Source organism: Streptopelia decaocto, assembly GCF_964273445.1.
Source record: "Streptopelia decaocto genome assembly, chromosome: 1".
Taxonomy (NCBI): Eukaryota; Metazoa; Chordata; class Aves; order Columbiformes; family Columbidae; genus Streptopelia; species Streptopelia decaocto.
Window position 1 is genome coordinate 46,244,453 of NC_138663.1, and position 13,678 is coordinate 46,258,130.

A 13,678-nucleotide genomic window follows, 5' to 3' on the forward strand; every position below is an offset into this window, starting at 1 on the left:
TGACTGACAAGTAAATGACACTAAGGAGACACCACACCACAAGCATGGTCCCCTCGAAAGGGTTGTGTGGGATCCCAGCCACTGCTTGCCCATATCCTCTATATTGGCTAGCTGTGTATGGATGGGGAGTTGAGGAAACTATCTCTTCCTCAACTGTACTGAATACCTGTCAAAAATTGATTATTTGGTCTGTGTGCAGCTGTCCTGTAGAGAGACAGATGGTCTTCACATATGACTTCTGAGTTATGTGCCATGAGACTCTTAGTTTTGGTGTAGGAAAAGTTGTGGTCTGACCTAACCTTTGTCTGTGACAATGGTGCAGTGTTTATCTGCTCTTGAAGAAAAGAGAAGAAAGTAATATCTGAATTTCCTCTCTGGTAGTGAGCATAGGGATTTGCTTGTTTTTCATAGAGAACTGTGCAACATTAGGAAAACAGCATTTTCAAGACAGAGCTCCTGATGGCATTCAGAGCTGGTTTTCAACTGCTTGTCAAAGTGACTGCAGTATGAGCTACCAGGGCACAAGAATAAATCCTAAAATTAGCAATAGTGGTTTGCAGTTGCACGTTCTGACCCCATCAAGATTTTGTAGCTGCCTCCAATAAGGAATTAAAAACAAAGGGATGCTGTTAACCTTGTATAATTCTTACACAATGGCCAAACAGGAGAATGATTGGAGAAAATGTCAATGGATAAATGACTCTTGCATTTCACAGAAATAAAGTAGAAAGTTTGTCTTTCTGAATTTCCACATTTGCATTCCATTTGAAATTGATATTTCCTAACATGATTTAAATAAGTTGTGAATGTACTTCTCTGGCTTTAAAAACCTGATTATTTTATCCCAAGGAAGATCTGTGCGTCATCTGAATGACACACATTCAGGAGCTGCTTGTATTCTTCTGAAATTCATTAGACTAGGGCTGAGGAATGGCATGTGTTAGAAACTTAGCAATGTAATTACATGCAAGAACTGCTACAGCCTTTGGTGATAAACTGCAGTCTAGATCCAGTCCTCGAGGATCCAGACAGAATTACCTTATGAGTTACTTAGCCTGGCTCACTGCTGAATCTCTGTAGTCTAATGCCGTGTGATGTGTTCCCACCCTGTGGGAAATGTGAAGGCAGCAGCCAAAAGAGCATGTGTGCGATAAAACCATTTCCTTTCAGTATTTGTATTACAGTATATCACTTCCTTTTTTTTTTTTTTTTGGATGCCTACAAGTGAAAGGTGTCAGCTTTGCATTCAGAACTCAAGTACAGTCTTTTTCATCAGCCAAGCTAAGACTTGGTGATATGTACTAAAAAACAAATCTCAAAAACTAAGTATCTGGTAGCTTAGGCAATTTGGTTATAACGGACACGTGCTCTTTGGTCCGTACAGACATTCGGAATCCACAAGGTATGTTATGACATTGAGGGAAGTTGTGAAATGAGCATTTAGAGCAAGATGAGTTGACTATACAGAAAGCTTGATTTCCCCACCCCCCATGACACTTTCGCTTCGTACCAGCTCTCTCGCTTATGCACCATGTACTGCTGTTCTCACGACTCTCCGTTGGCGCTCTGCATGCTAACAACCAGCTGCTGCATGGTGCTTATGGAAGTGGGCTGGCTAGAGGGAAGGATGTCAAGAAGAGGAGGCACAAACCACACTCAGCATGCAAAGAGGCCTTGAGAGGAAGAGGTGGGTCATTTTCTTCTCCTGCTTCTGTTCTGGCAGATGTGTTTGCTGAGACATGCAAGAAATTGCCTTATTTGTTTTGGTTTTTTTTAATATAAGCTACTAGAGGGGTAGAGCAATGAGATCGTTAATATTACTAAAGAACTGAGAAGATCGGGACCTGTGCTGCGATTTGCAGTAGGTATTATATTTAGTATATGCCCAGAGGAATTTTTAAGTGCTGTGTTGTCTGTACTTCTTACTGAACCATAAAGGGTGAGTGTCAAGAGGATGAGACCAGACTCTTTTCAGTGGTGCCCAATGGCAGGATGAGGGGTAATGGGCACAGACTGAAGCACAGGAGGTTACATCTGAATATGAGGAGAAACTTCCTTATTTTGAGGGTGCCAGAGCACTGGAACAGCCTGCCCAGAGAGGTTGTGGAGTCCCCTTCTCTGGAGATATTCAAGGTCCGCCTGGACACATTCCTGTGTGACCTGCTCCAGGTGAACCTGCTATGGCAGGTGGGTTGGAGTAGATGATCTCCAGAAGTCCCTTCCAACCCCAACCATTCTGTGATTCTGTGTGATTCTGTGAATTCTTGAAGATAATGTGATTTCAGAAGACTAAAGAAATTCAGAGGGAAAATGGGAGAATTGAACAAAACAATAGGAGGTCTGTCAAGCTGAAGGAACCCAACTTTTTCTCAGAAACTGAGGTATCTTTAGGTAAAACCAGGAAACCCATACCAAACCTGCTGCAGGTAACTGTTCAATTTGATGTTAAAACTCAACATGGTCTATTTTGAAAGTGGCTGGCAAAATTATCTCTGTTCTCATAATTCAGTCCAACTTGGTCACTGGCTACTAAGGCTGGTGTCCAGAACAGGACCTAACTTTTGCTTAAGTATTGAGGATCACAGAAATGTTCTTTGCTGGATTATTTTTAGGTATATCAAACTGTCTTAAATGAAATAGCATTCTGGATTCCTTGATGCACTTGTTAGGTCAGGTCTTTAACTTTCCTGAGCTTTAGTTAGTAAAATCTGCATTCTCTATGTTTTACTTAAAATTAGGTATAGCAAATGACATTTCTGTAACTGTTTTTTTTTCCTTGAAAAATGGGATAATAATTAGCTGTTTCTCCTTGCGTATTTGATTTTCTCATGTGGAGTGCAAGACCACCTCCTTGGGGCTGGTTATTTTGCTAGAATGGCAGATGCTCTTCTACGGTCTTCATCAAAGAAGACATTGGGAAAGACTGGGATACTATGTTCAGGTGAGGGACACTGTCCCCACGCCTAATTTAAAAAATTCAGGCAATTGGTAAGCTGGTAAGAATGGATGTTTTGGCAATGGCGATTGCACTTATGACTAGAATAACTTACGTCTAAGTGTGCCGTGGTGATGTGAGCCAGATGGGTGCTTTACATATGCCTCAGAGCCTTATTTCGCAGGTGACACTGGGCAGCTCAGTTGGCAAAGTTTTCTTCTTGTACCAGCAACCCCCAGGTTTGTGGCACAACAGTAGTTGGAGATGGTGGGTGAGCCTGTGGGTTTGATATCCCTGAGGAAACCACCTAGAAGGGGCTGGAGGCAAGTTTGGGTGCTGTGGGATCCCCTGTGGCAGCCATTTGGCTGCTTCTGAAGAGTGGATCAGATAGAACTGCTTGAGATAATCTTTCAGCTCCCCACAGATTTACATCTACATTTGCCTTTTGTGTGGCAGTTCAGGTACAGGAAACTCCTATGTTTACGCAGGAGTTTGGATAGATGGGCGAGGAGCCATACCAGTGCACTGTTTGCAAAGGGCTGCTTTGGAGACATGTGGTAAGTCTCCAGCCTTCTGCAAATCAACTAAAATGTGTCATTCTATGTATTTATGCCTTTCCCTGAGAGGAATTTTTTACCAGACAAGAGCCCAAGTCACAGACTCAAAGACTTGCAGCTGAATTTTGTCATTGACTCATCACATGCCTATTGGTGAGCCATCTGCAAATAAGATAATTGTCTGTAATTTGGGTTGTCTCATCTAAAGACCTCAATTTCCATTGCTAAAAAATGAGCCTAGTGCACATGACACAAGGATATTGTGTAGGAAACTCACTCTATCTAAATATTGAAGGCTCTTTGCAGGTGTAGAGTGCTTGTTAATGGCTAATTAGCATTATTTAACTGTACTTCCAGACATTAAAACTCCACTGGCCCAAATGAAACCAAATCGAGGTTTTATTCTAACCTGTATATAGAGAATAATTTTTCCAGCCATAACTGTATGTAACTTGCCATTTGCTCTTATCTGTTCCACTTACTAGCTCTTGACAGTGAATTGAGTTCAATCTCATCTGTCTCCGTAGCTCAGATGTTCCTAGACTTCATCCTGAAAACCTCTGCGCACAGTTAACACATTAAATCCCCTTTTAGTTTAAGGGGCAGTTGTCTCATTTCAAGCAGTTGAGGGGTGAGAGCCCTACTCAGTAAGTAGGGCTGCAGGTTGAAAAATCAGTATATGCCACATTCAGCAGGAAGCTTTTTAGACTGATAGAAAAGGGACGTGATAGACTGAGTGGTCGGGCAGTAACTCACCTATTGCAGGTACCACAAAGCTGCAGAGAGACTTTCTGAAAGAAGGTACCTTCTTTGTTCAGATATACCCTGAACCAGCATGTGCTTCATCTCTGCATATACCAAGACAAAATGAATTAGGATAACACAGAATTTTCTTTTTTTCTTGGTTTCACTGGCTGGAGACAAGTTCCTTATTCATTTACTCAGAACAAGTGTCAGAACAGGCTGTGGAAAGTAGCAGAAAAATGCTTATCATTATCTTTGATTTCACTGTGATGTGTATTACTGTGTTTCACAAAAGTGATTGGCAATTTCATGCCTTACTACTTCCTAATACATTTTGCTGCTGCTTTAAAATGTACCATTTAAAAAGACATTTCCACAAAATCCTTTTCAGTTCAAAGATTTTAAAATATTCAGTATACTCCAGCGTGAATGTCATTGGGTTTTAGAATCTATAGATCTACCATGTTTACTTTTAAATTTCATTTTCTATAAATACTCAATTACTTATAGCAACGTGAATGATGATACTTTTGCAGCCTGGTGGAATCCAGTTATCTGGTTCAGCAAAAGTTCACTTTCCAGGGGGTCACAGTGACAACACATTATCCTGGAAGGAGGGTTTTTTGCAGTTCTTTATTTCCTCCTTCTTGTGCGCATTTAGTTGCTTCAGTGTTTGTAACTCTATGCTGAAATCCTGTCTTTACAAGCTCAATTTCTACTCTGGGCGGATGGTGTATTCTCATTTATATCCCTTCAGGTGAGCAAGCTGAACTTGCTTTCTAAACAAGATAGCAGAGCCTTGAGCTAGACATCTTTGAAATCAACCTTTCTATTCTGTTTACTCTTGTTGGGCTTTACACTGAGTTACCACCGTGCTCCAGTCAACTGCAAAAGCAGCACAGCCCTTTCTCCAAGTTTCCCTGCCCAAAGCCCAGCACTACACACCTTGTCATAATTTCTTTCATCCTTCTGCCAGGTTTTGTTTCAGCTCAGCCTGACTGTCTGCCGTCTGATGTTTCTGCCATGGAGTGTATGCTTTAGAGTAAACAAGGATTGTTTTAATTTCTCTGAGATAAATTACCTGTTAAAAATGTTGCTTGAGAAAGCTAATTGCACTTAGTCAGTCTAAAATGCACCAGGTAATGTGTCTCCAGCTGCAGAGCTGGAGGTGTGTGCCTGAGCCCCTGCCCCTGCTGGACACTGTACTAACCCCATCCAAGTGAGCTCTTGTGCTCCAGGCTACAGAAAGAAGCGACCTTGCTGCACACTTTAGATTGGGGATGGGCCAAGAAAATCAAAAGGAATCAATCAGATGAACCTGAAGCTAAAACTATAACTTAGCAGTGAGAAGTTTGTATTAGTGTGGAAGTGGGAATGGTGCACGTGTCAAGAGAGAAGAAAAACAAAAGAAAAATTCACAGTAATTGGAAACAAAAAGTTTAAAAGCTATATGTTCAAAAAGATTATTGCCAAATTTCTTAGTAGTTCTGAATGATGATGAATGGAACCCTTCCGAACCTAAATATCCTTATATTGTAGCTAGTCCTGCTAGCTGTACATGGAAATCCAACAAAAGAACTTCTGTGTCCACAGATGAAAACATACCTGTGTAAATCCTCTCACCCTTCCTGCCTACCTTGCCCACCTTGAACTTCTAACTAGGAGGAATCGGGAAAGGACACTGTGTTGGATTTGCAGTAAAATATAGTGATGTACATATGACGTAATTATATGTCATGACAGATAATAGTTGTATTATGTCACCCTGATTAAAAAATGGACTGCTGCATCAATAAGCTACTGCCTATCATGATGTCAGTCTGCACAATGCTGTTGATTTGGCAGACTTTTAAGAAAAATAATTATAACCTCTTTCCCCTTGATTACTTTATTAAATCCAGATTGATCTTTCAGCCAAAATGTCAAGGAATCTGCCAGCAGCTTAGCAATTAATGAGAATAATGACCTGCTGTAAAACAAACAGCGGTGATTAGAAGTACAGGTCATATCTGCATTTGCCAACAAGACACAGATAACTTTTTTTTTTGAGCTGTTCTTAGTTCTCATCTTTGAAAAAAATCCCATAGATACTGGGGAGAGTCTGTTAATTGCAATTGAACTCAGGTTCCTATTTGAGTGCTCAAAGATTTTGACTCACAAATAGGGACAGCTTATTCTAAGTCTGCTGCAGTGATTCTGGCCACAAGCTTTTCACTCTGCTCTTCCTCAAAGATTTCTACCCCTGCTGCTGGAATCACTCAGCTATTCATAAAGCAGTTGCAGATCTGCTTAAATCATAGCTGGATGCACTGGGAAAGACCAAAATTGATGCCGGTTTACATTAATATGCTGGAGTGATACAGCATCGACTTCACCAGAAGCTGAGCTGGTTCTGTAAGGAGGGAGGGAGGAAGACATCTAAAATGGGCAGATTACTGGGACAGAAAATTATTCTAAGCTTTTCTAAGCTCATCTATATATCCTAATGAGTCAGAACTTTAATTCCCAATGAATTAAACAGATCAACAACAGATCAGCGAGTGTTTTTCTTGAGTAGTTTTAAGAATCCAGCCCTTAAATTCTTAGGTTATTTTGGTAGTAGGACTGAAGCTCCTGAAACACTTCGACTTTGCAGTGTAGTACCTAACATACTGCAACTTCGTTTGAAAACTCATACAACTTGAACACTATCTGTAAAAAATACTCTTGATCAAATAAAAGGGGCATACTCCAAGTGAATGCATTGTTTCTGGTTCACCTTTATAATTAAAAGGGGTTTATTTTAAAGGTTAAATGCTTTGTATTTTTTGAGAAACATGGAAGTGAAACTGTGTTATATTTTAGTGTAAATTTTAATAGCACTTCTACTTTTCTTTCATGTTGACACAGGCCACGTTGGTAAGGTTTTATCTGCATAAAAGATAAGAAACATCCCTATTACAGTATCAAGGAAGAGTGGTGAAAGCCTAACTTAAGTCAGAGGCAAAACTCTTGCTTAGTTTAGTGAAATCAGAGTTTTCCCAGTTTGTGTAAGAATTTTTAGTTCTTTCCCTTAGAATAAAACACCAGAATCTCCTAAGTATGAGAGCAAAAATAGTCATTGTAGTATACTAGCAGAAGCCACTGAACACCATTGTAGACATTGAACTTGAACAGGCTTGAACACTGTGATTTTATTTGCTTGGATTATCCAGCATGTGAAGATACCTCGGTTGTTTCTCATATGTGTATTAATATCAAAACCAAAACTAATCTTTGTCAGATCCTGCGTGGGGAGAGCCTTAGAGCTCCCAGTCACTTTGGATACAAGTCCCAGCTTCTTGCTTGGCCTTCAAGCGGAGATGTCAAAAGGTGTTTTTCACTTGTTTTTGAAACACGAGGCCATTCCCAACTCTCCGTGCTGCCTTCTCAGAGCTACAAACTGGTGGCACTGTCAGCGTGGCCATCAGCTCCCAGCCCTGCTCTCCCCATCCCTCGCTCCCGTCAGCCGTGCAGTCTCCATTGCTCTCACCTTGGGCAGAGGGTGCAAGTTGCGTCTCTTCCAACACACCGCAGATTTCTTGGTCAGTGGCTTCACGCCACTTCAGAAAGATGCACTATCTTTTCTCAAACCAGTGTTATTTTCTAGGGATAAAATGGCAAATGGTTGTTTTGGCTATAATGTTGCCCACCTTTTAGCTGGGGTACCAACCCAGCTGTGAGATTTGCAGTGGTTTGTGAGCATCTTCAGACAGTGCTTTTCATGCTGCTTATGTCTGTTCAAATGCTCTATGTTTTCTGCTCTGAGACATTTCCTGACCACACAGTTGAAGTTTCTGATTAATTAGGTATCATCAGGTTGAAATGTAGTTAATTACAAAAATAGAGGTAATTACTTCAAGGACAAAGATTGCATATATAATTCTTTCCTGCTGTTTATTTTTTTCCCTCCTAATTCTACTGTTGAAAAACAACCTGGTTTTTGTTTTGCTGTGGAAAGACCCCATACAAAGAGGAGACACAGCTAGAATCAATTGTGTATAAAATGTTGACGAATGAAAGTGTGAGAAAATGAGGAAAGGGAAATAGTTTTTTTCACTACCTCTTTGAAATCTAGGAAAGGGGCCTGAGACTGGTAAAGTTCAAACTTGGCCATTTACCTTAAAAGCAGAACATTGAAAACCAGGTCCTTCTAGCAAGAAATTCCTATAATTTCTCTTTAAATAGTGTGAACCTGCTTCTCCTGAATATAGAGGATTTTTGAGATATCCAGGGTAATAATATATATCTGGTTTGTGCCTTATTGCATGGAGCTTCGCATACAATTGGATTTATCTGGTATGTGGTATTTAAGTGGTGATTGTGTTTCATTTATAAGCTTGTAATTTTTTATGCACATAAACATGACAAAAGGCATGCCAAAAGAAATATCTGCATTTGGACTGAAATAACCCATTAATAAGAAAGACCAAGATATATCAACATAATTTGTATTCTGTATACAAGCATATGCTAAATAATCGTGGATAAAGATCAAGAGTGGATATATTATGGCTTTCTGACTGAAATAATTACAAGCATCAGCTGTAGCTGAAATGTTAGTCACACTGATTTACCTCTGCTGGCAATGTTGTGCATATAAAACCTATTAATATGGTGTGGGGCAGCAATGGTGAAGATGAATCTGTGGATGTACTGAGTGTTCACCTTTCCAGACAACACCACTTACCTCACTCTCAGCACTTGCACCCATCCACCTGTGTAAAACTTGGAAAAACTATTAAAATAAAATAATTCTTTCCAGTTTTTTTTTTTTAAATTAAGGCAGTTATATTACTTAGTTTTCCAAAATTTTGTGTGCCGGTTCCTATATCCATCCTCACATAGCTTGGTGTCTCAGTGCTCTCAACACTTTTTGGTACTACCCTATACTATTTTGCTAATATTTTGGTTTCTTCAGCTTTTCTCAAAATGGTTAGCGCTCACAGCTTCTTTTATTTTCCAGTGGCATTTGCAGATTCTGAGTATATCTGGAAATTACAGTGCAAGTAACTAAAATAGGAATTCAAATAAGCTTAAGTACTTCTTTTGGAAAACTTTGCGATTGACTTATTCATAGATGATGATCAGTCTGAGAAACAAGTATTGTAGTCACCACTAAAAACTATGAGTAAATGACCTTTTACTTAAAAAAAAGAAAGTATATTTCCAAATGAAGAAAAAAAATTTGCAAGTTTAGTGAGGCTGCTCAAATGGCACTCTGCACCATCCAAGTGTAAATTACCTTAAAAAAACGAAGGCTGCTGCTCCCCCTCTTAGACAAGGCAACAAAGACAGACAACCACATCCTTGCTGTGCACTTTGTGTGCTCAGCTGTAGCTTGGGGGTTACCAAACCCACTAATTCCTCATTCAGCAGGGACCTGGGCTAACTTTGGCTTCGGCTGTGGGATTTTTGCTGCCCCAGACAAGCTTGAACGCTGGCTGCCTCACTGCCTGGGGTGTGCCATCAAGCGTGTCCTCTGCTGGTTTTTACTGCCTGCAGAAGCTATCTAACTGCTAAGATAGTGTCTGATCATATAGAGCAAGTCTTTTTTTATCTAACTAAACAGAATTTATATTTTTAGTTTTTCTGCCACTGAATATTTTAACGTTTCCTCCTTCAAATGAGTAGCAGTTTACTGAATCTTACAGTGGATGTTCAGTTGTAGCTCATACCCAGAGAGCTCATTATGTTACATCTTCAGTGAATTACACGTTAACAATTGAATTTATCAGAGTATAGTGCCAGGACAGCATGTTTCAGAGCATTATTTTTTGTAACGAAGAAAGAGAAGAATACCTGTAGGTGGCAATAGTACTGAAGCCATAGCCACATACCATTGTGTTTTATTTAATTAGTAGGTTACCATCAGGTTAATTTTCAAGATATCATTCTGCAACTCCAGTTCGGTGAACTGCTTTACTGATGCTGGATGCCAGGGCAGGATGGTCCCTAATATCTGACTGCAAATCTATGTGCCAGATCCTCCACACTACCAGCACTGGTCTGGCTTAGGCAAATTCATGGGTGGCTTTAGGAATTTTGTTTCAATGCCTGTCTATCTATCTATCTATCTATCTATCTATCTATCTATCTATCTATCTATCTGTTTTCAATCGGTGAGTGCTGGCATGGATTTTTAATTACAGCATTGAGAGGACTGTGACATTTTTATCATTTGCATTATTTTAATGCACAATACAAGAAGCTACAATAATGTAGTCACAAATTACAGAATTCTCTCAGTGAACTGATAAGATAAAAGGTTGTGTGCACCCAACATATAAAAAACCACTATTGTCCATGAATGAAACCCCAGTTCTAGCTTGTGGTTGCTCTTTTAAGGTGAACTCATGGTGATGGGCAACAGCAACATCTGGGGAGCATAGTGGTACCTGTTCAGGGCAGTGAAGGAGCGAGGGAGAAGGTGTTCCATAAGCATGAGCAGGCACACAAGGGACTCTTTCAGGGTTAACAGGTGATGGGCTGATGTGCTCTGGGTTTAAGCTATGCTCAGGATCCTGTAGCCCAGGATTGCTATGATTGCTCTGGGAGGTGTGGCTGGCTCCAGGTGTGCTGGACTCAGAGCAGCATGTCAGCTGTTCTGTATACAACACTGCGTTCAATGGGTTGCATGATGCCTTTTGCATTGCACTTCTTGAGCCAATAATGTGTCCTTGTGGTCAAGAAGGCCAATGGTATCCTGGGTACATTAAGAAGAGTGTGACCAGCAGGTCTCCCTCTACTCTGCCCTGTGATGCCACATCTGGAGTACTGTGTCCATTTCTGGGCTCCCCAGTTTAAGAAGGACAAGGAGTTACTGAAGGGAGTTCAGCAGCCAGCTATGAGGATGATGCGGGGTCTGGAGCATCTTTCTTATGAAGAGAGACTGAGAGAGCTGGGTCTGTTCAGCCTGGAGAAGGCTTAGAGGGAATCTCATCAATGTTTATAAATATCTCAAGGGTGGATGTCAAGAGGATGGGACCAGAGGGTGCCAGAGCACTGGAACAGGCTGCCCAGAGAGGCTGTGGAGTCTCCTTCTCTGGAGACATTCAAAACCCGCCTGGACACATTCCTGTGCGATCTGCTCCAGGTGAACCTGCTTTAGCAGGTGGGTTGAACTAGATGATCTCCAGAGGTCCCTTCCAACCCCAACCATTCTGTGGTTCTGTGAGCACAGCTAAAGTGTCAGAAGTTGCCAATTCAGTTGGCCTTTGCACCGGATTTATCACTGCAGTGGTTAAAGACCAACTGGGATTACAGGAGTATTGCAAACAACTGCACAGGTATGAAGTAATAAACAGTTCTTAATTTACAGGCTATATCAGTACTTCTTCTGCGTGATTATTACTTGGTAGTTTTTTTAAATGCATACGAAATATTAAGTAAGATCTTACTTTGACATGAATAGTTTGCATTAGATGAAACAATGCTAACTGAATAGAAAAATCTAAGTTCTATTTATGTCCCATTGTATGTGGTGGCATTTTTATTAAATTCCACAAAATGGGGAAGCAACACATCCACTAAAAATTCTGGTTGCCACTAGAATAACTATTTGACCAGAATATTATTTTCTGGGGGAGTATGCATTCCAAGTACTTTGCTGGCTGATTGTACTTCAAAATAAAGAACTTTTTTTTTTTTTTCAGAAATTTAATCATTACCTTCAGCTGTGAATGCCCATTGCTCAGAGAAAATTGTCCCTGTAATTGTGCTACCATTTTAACTGGCATTTTAATGAATGCTCTTCTGCTTATCAGTGTAAAACCGGGGACCGTTTGTTGTGCACCTGAATCCACCAACTAAAATTAACAAATTGGAGAAGTAAACTCCTTGTAAAATGTCAGAGAGTTATTTGAAATAATGAAATAGTTGCAAGTGCCAAACTAACATGTTAAATCAAAGCCAAAGACAGCAAGTCTGTTGTAAGTCTGGGAGCAGCAGGTGGGGTGGTGACCCTGTGAGTTACTTTGCTGTGCTGGTTTATTGGCATTAGTCATCTCGGTAGCCGAAACTAAAAATTCCGCATCTGTTGTGTTGTTACCCAGATGCTTGTAAAGGAAAGTCTGTGAGGGAGGTTTCAAGCACGGTTGTGATTTATCTGTCTGTGATTCACAATACCTGCCTAGACTTGTTGTCCTAGAAGGTTAGCATGGTGTTCATGGTGTTCTCCCTGATGTATTTTATCCCTCTTTTTTTCTTTTTTCTTTTTTTTTTTCAAATCCTTCTGCTGTGCCATTTCAAATAGTGCAGGTCTTTAAGGAAACTTTCATGATGGTGGAATTCAGTAGGCAAATGTCAGAAAATACATAGCTAAGGCTAAGCCTCCAATCAGTGTGTGTAAGTCTTGTATTTAATTATTGATCCTCAGTTATTTGAACTGCCTTGTACCACATGCCTGTGTTTTTAGCAGTCTTAGAGTTCAGCCTTCCAAAGGAACAATGTGACAGCCTCCAAAGGTTAAGAAAAATGAGCAGCCAACACACATGAGATTAAATATAACATTTAATGAAATATAACAAGGGCACGTGTAGAGTCTTGCATCTGGGTATGAACAACCCCAGGTTCCAGTATAGGTTGGGAGATTACATATTAGAGAGCAGTGTAGGGGAAAGGGACCTGGGGGTCCTGGTGGACAGCAGGATGACCATGAGCCAGCACTGTGCCCTTGTGGCCAGGAAGGCCAATGGCATCCTGGGGTGTATTAGAAGGGGGGTGGTTAGTAGGTCAAGAGAGGTTCTCCTGCCCCTCTACTCTGCCCTGGTGAGACCACACTTGGAATATTGTGTCCAGTTCTGGGCCCCTCAGTTCAAGAAGCACAGAGAACTGCTGGAGAGAGTCCAGCACAGGGCAACAAAGATGATTAAGGGTGTGGAGCATCTCCCTTATGAGGAAAGGCTGAGGGAGCTGGGGCTCTTTAGCTTGCAGAAGAGGAGACTGAGGGGTGACCTCATTAATGTTTATAAATATGTAAAGGGTGAGTGTCACGAGGATGGAGCCAGGCTCTTCTCGGTGACAACCAGTGATAGGACAAGGGGTAATGGTTTCAAACTGGAACACAGGAGGCCACTTAAATTTGAGAAGAAACTTCTTCTCAGTGAGGGTAACAGAGCACTGGAACAGGCTGCTGAGGGAGGTTGTGGAGTCTCTGTGTAATTCAAAATCCGCCTGGACACATTCCTGTGTAACCTCATCTAGGTGTTCCTGCTCCGGCAGGGGGATTGGACTAGATGATCTTTCGAGGTCCCTTCCAATCCCTAACATTCTGTGATTCTGTAAATTTATAACAGTAGTGGTGGGTGGAAACAAGGTTAAAAACCTTTCTGTGAACCAAAGATCAAATGCAGATTTCTGTTGTCAGGGCTGGAAACACAGTTAAAGACTGATGACCTCAGCTGAACTTAATTACCTTGTTGTG

The 13,678-nt window shown here is 40.9% G+C and overlaps 1 protein-coding gene across 2 annotated transcripts in view; it reads left to right on the forward strand.

Annotated features, from left to right (window-relative positions):
* Positions 1–13,678, forward strand: part of TMCC3 (transmembrane and coiled-coil domain family 3) — a 99,738-nt gene that overhangs the window by 21,629 nt on the left and 64,431 nt on the right. Inside the window, exon 1 of one of the 2 annotated variants that reach the window (XM_082047315.1) lies at positions 1,569–1,687. The exons of the other annotated variant lie outside the window; for it this stretch is intronic. The gene's annotated coding sequence lies outside the window, so the exon portion shown is untranslated. Of the gene's footprint in view, positions 1–1,568; positions 1,688–13,678 lie in introns of those variants that run through there. 2 annotated transcript variants of the gene reach the window in all.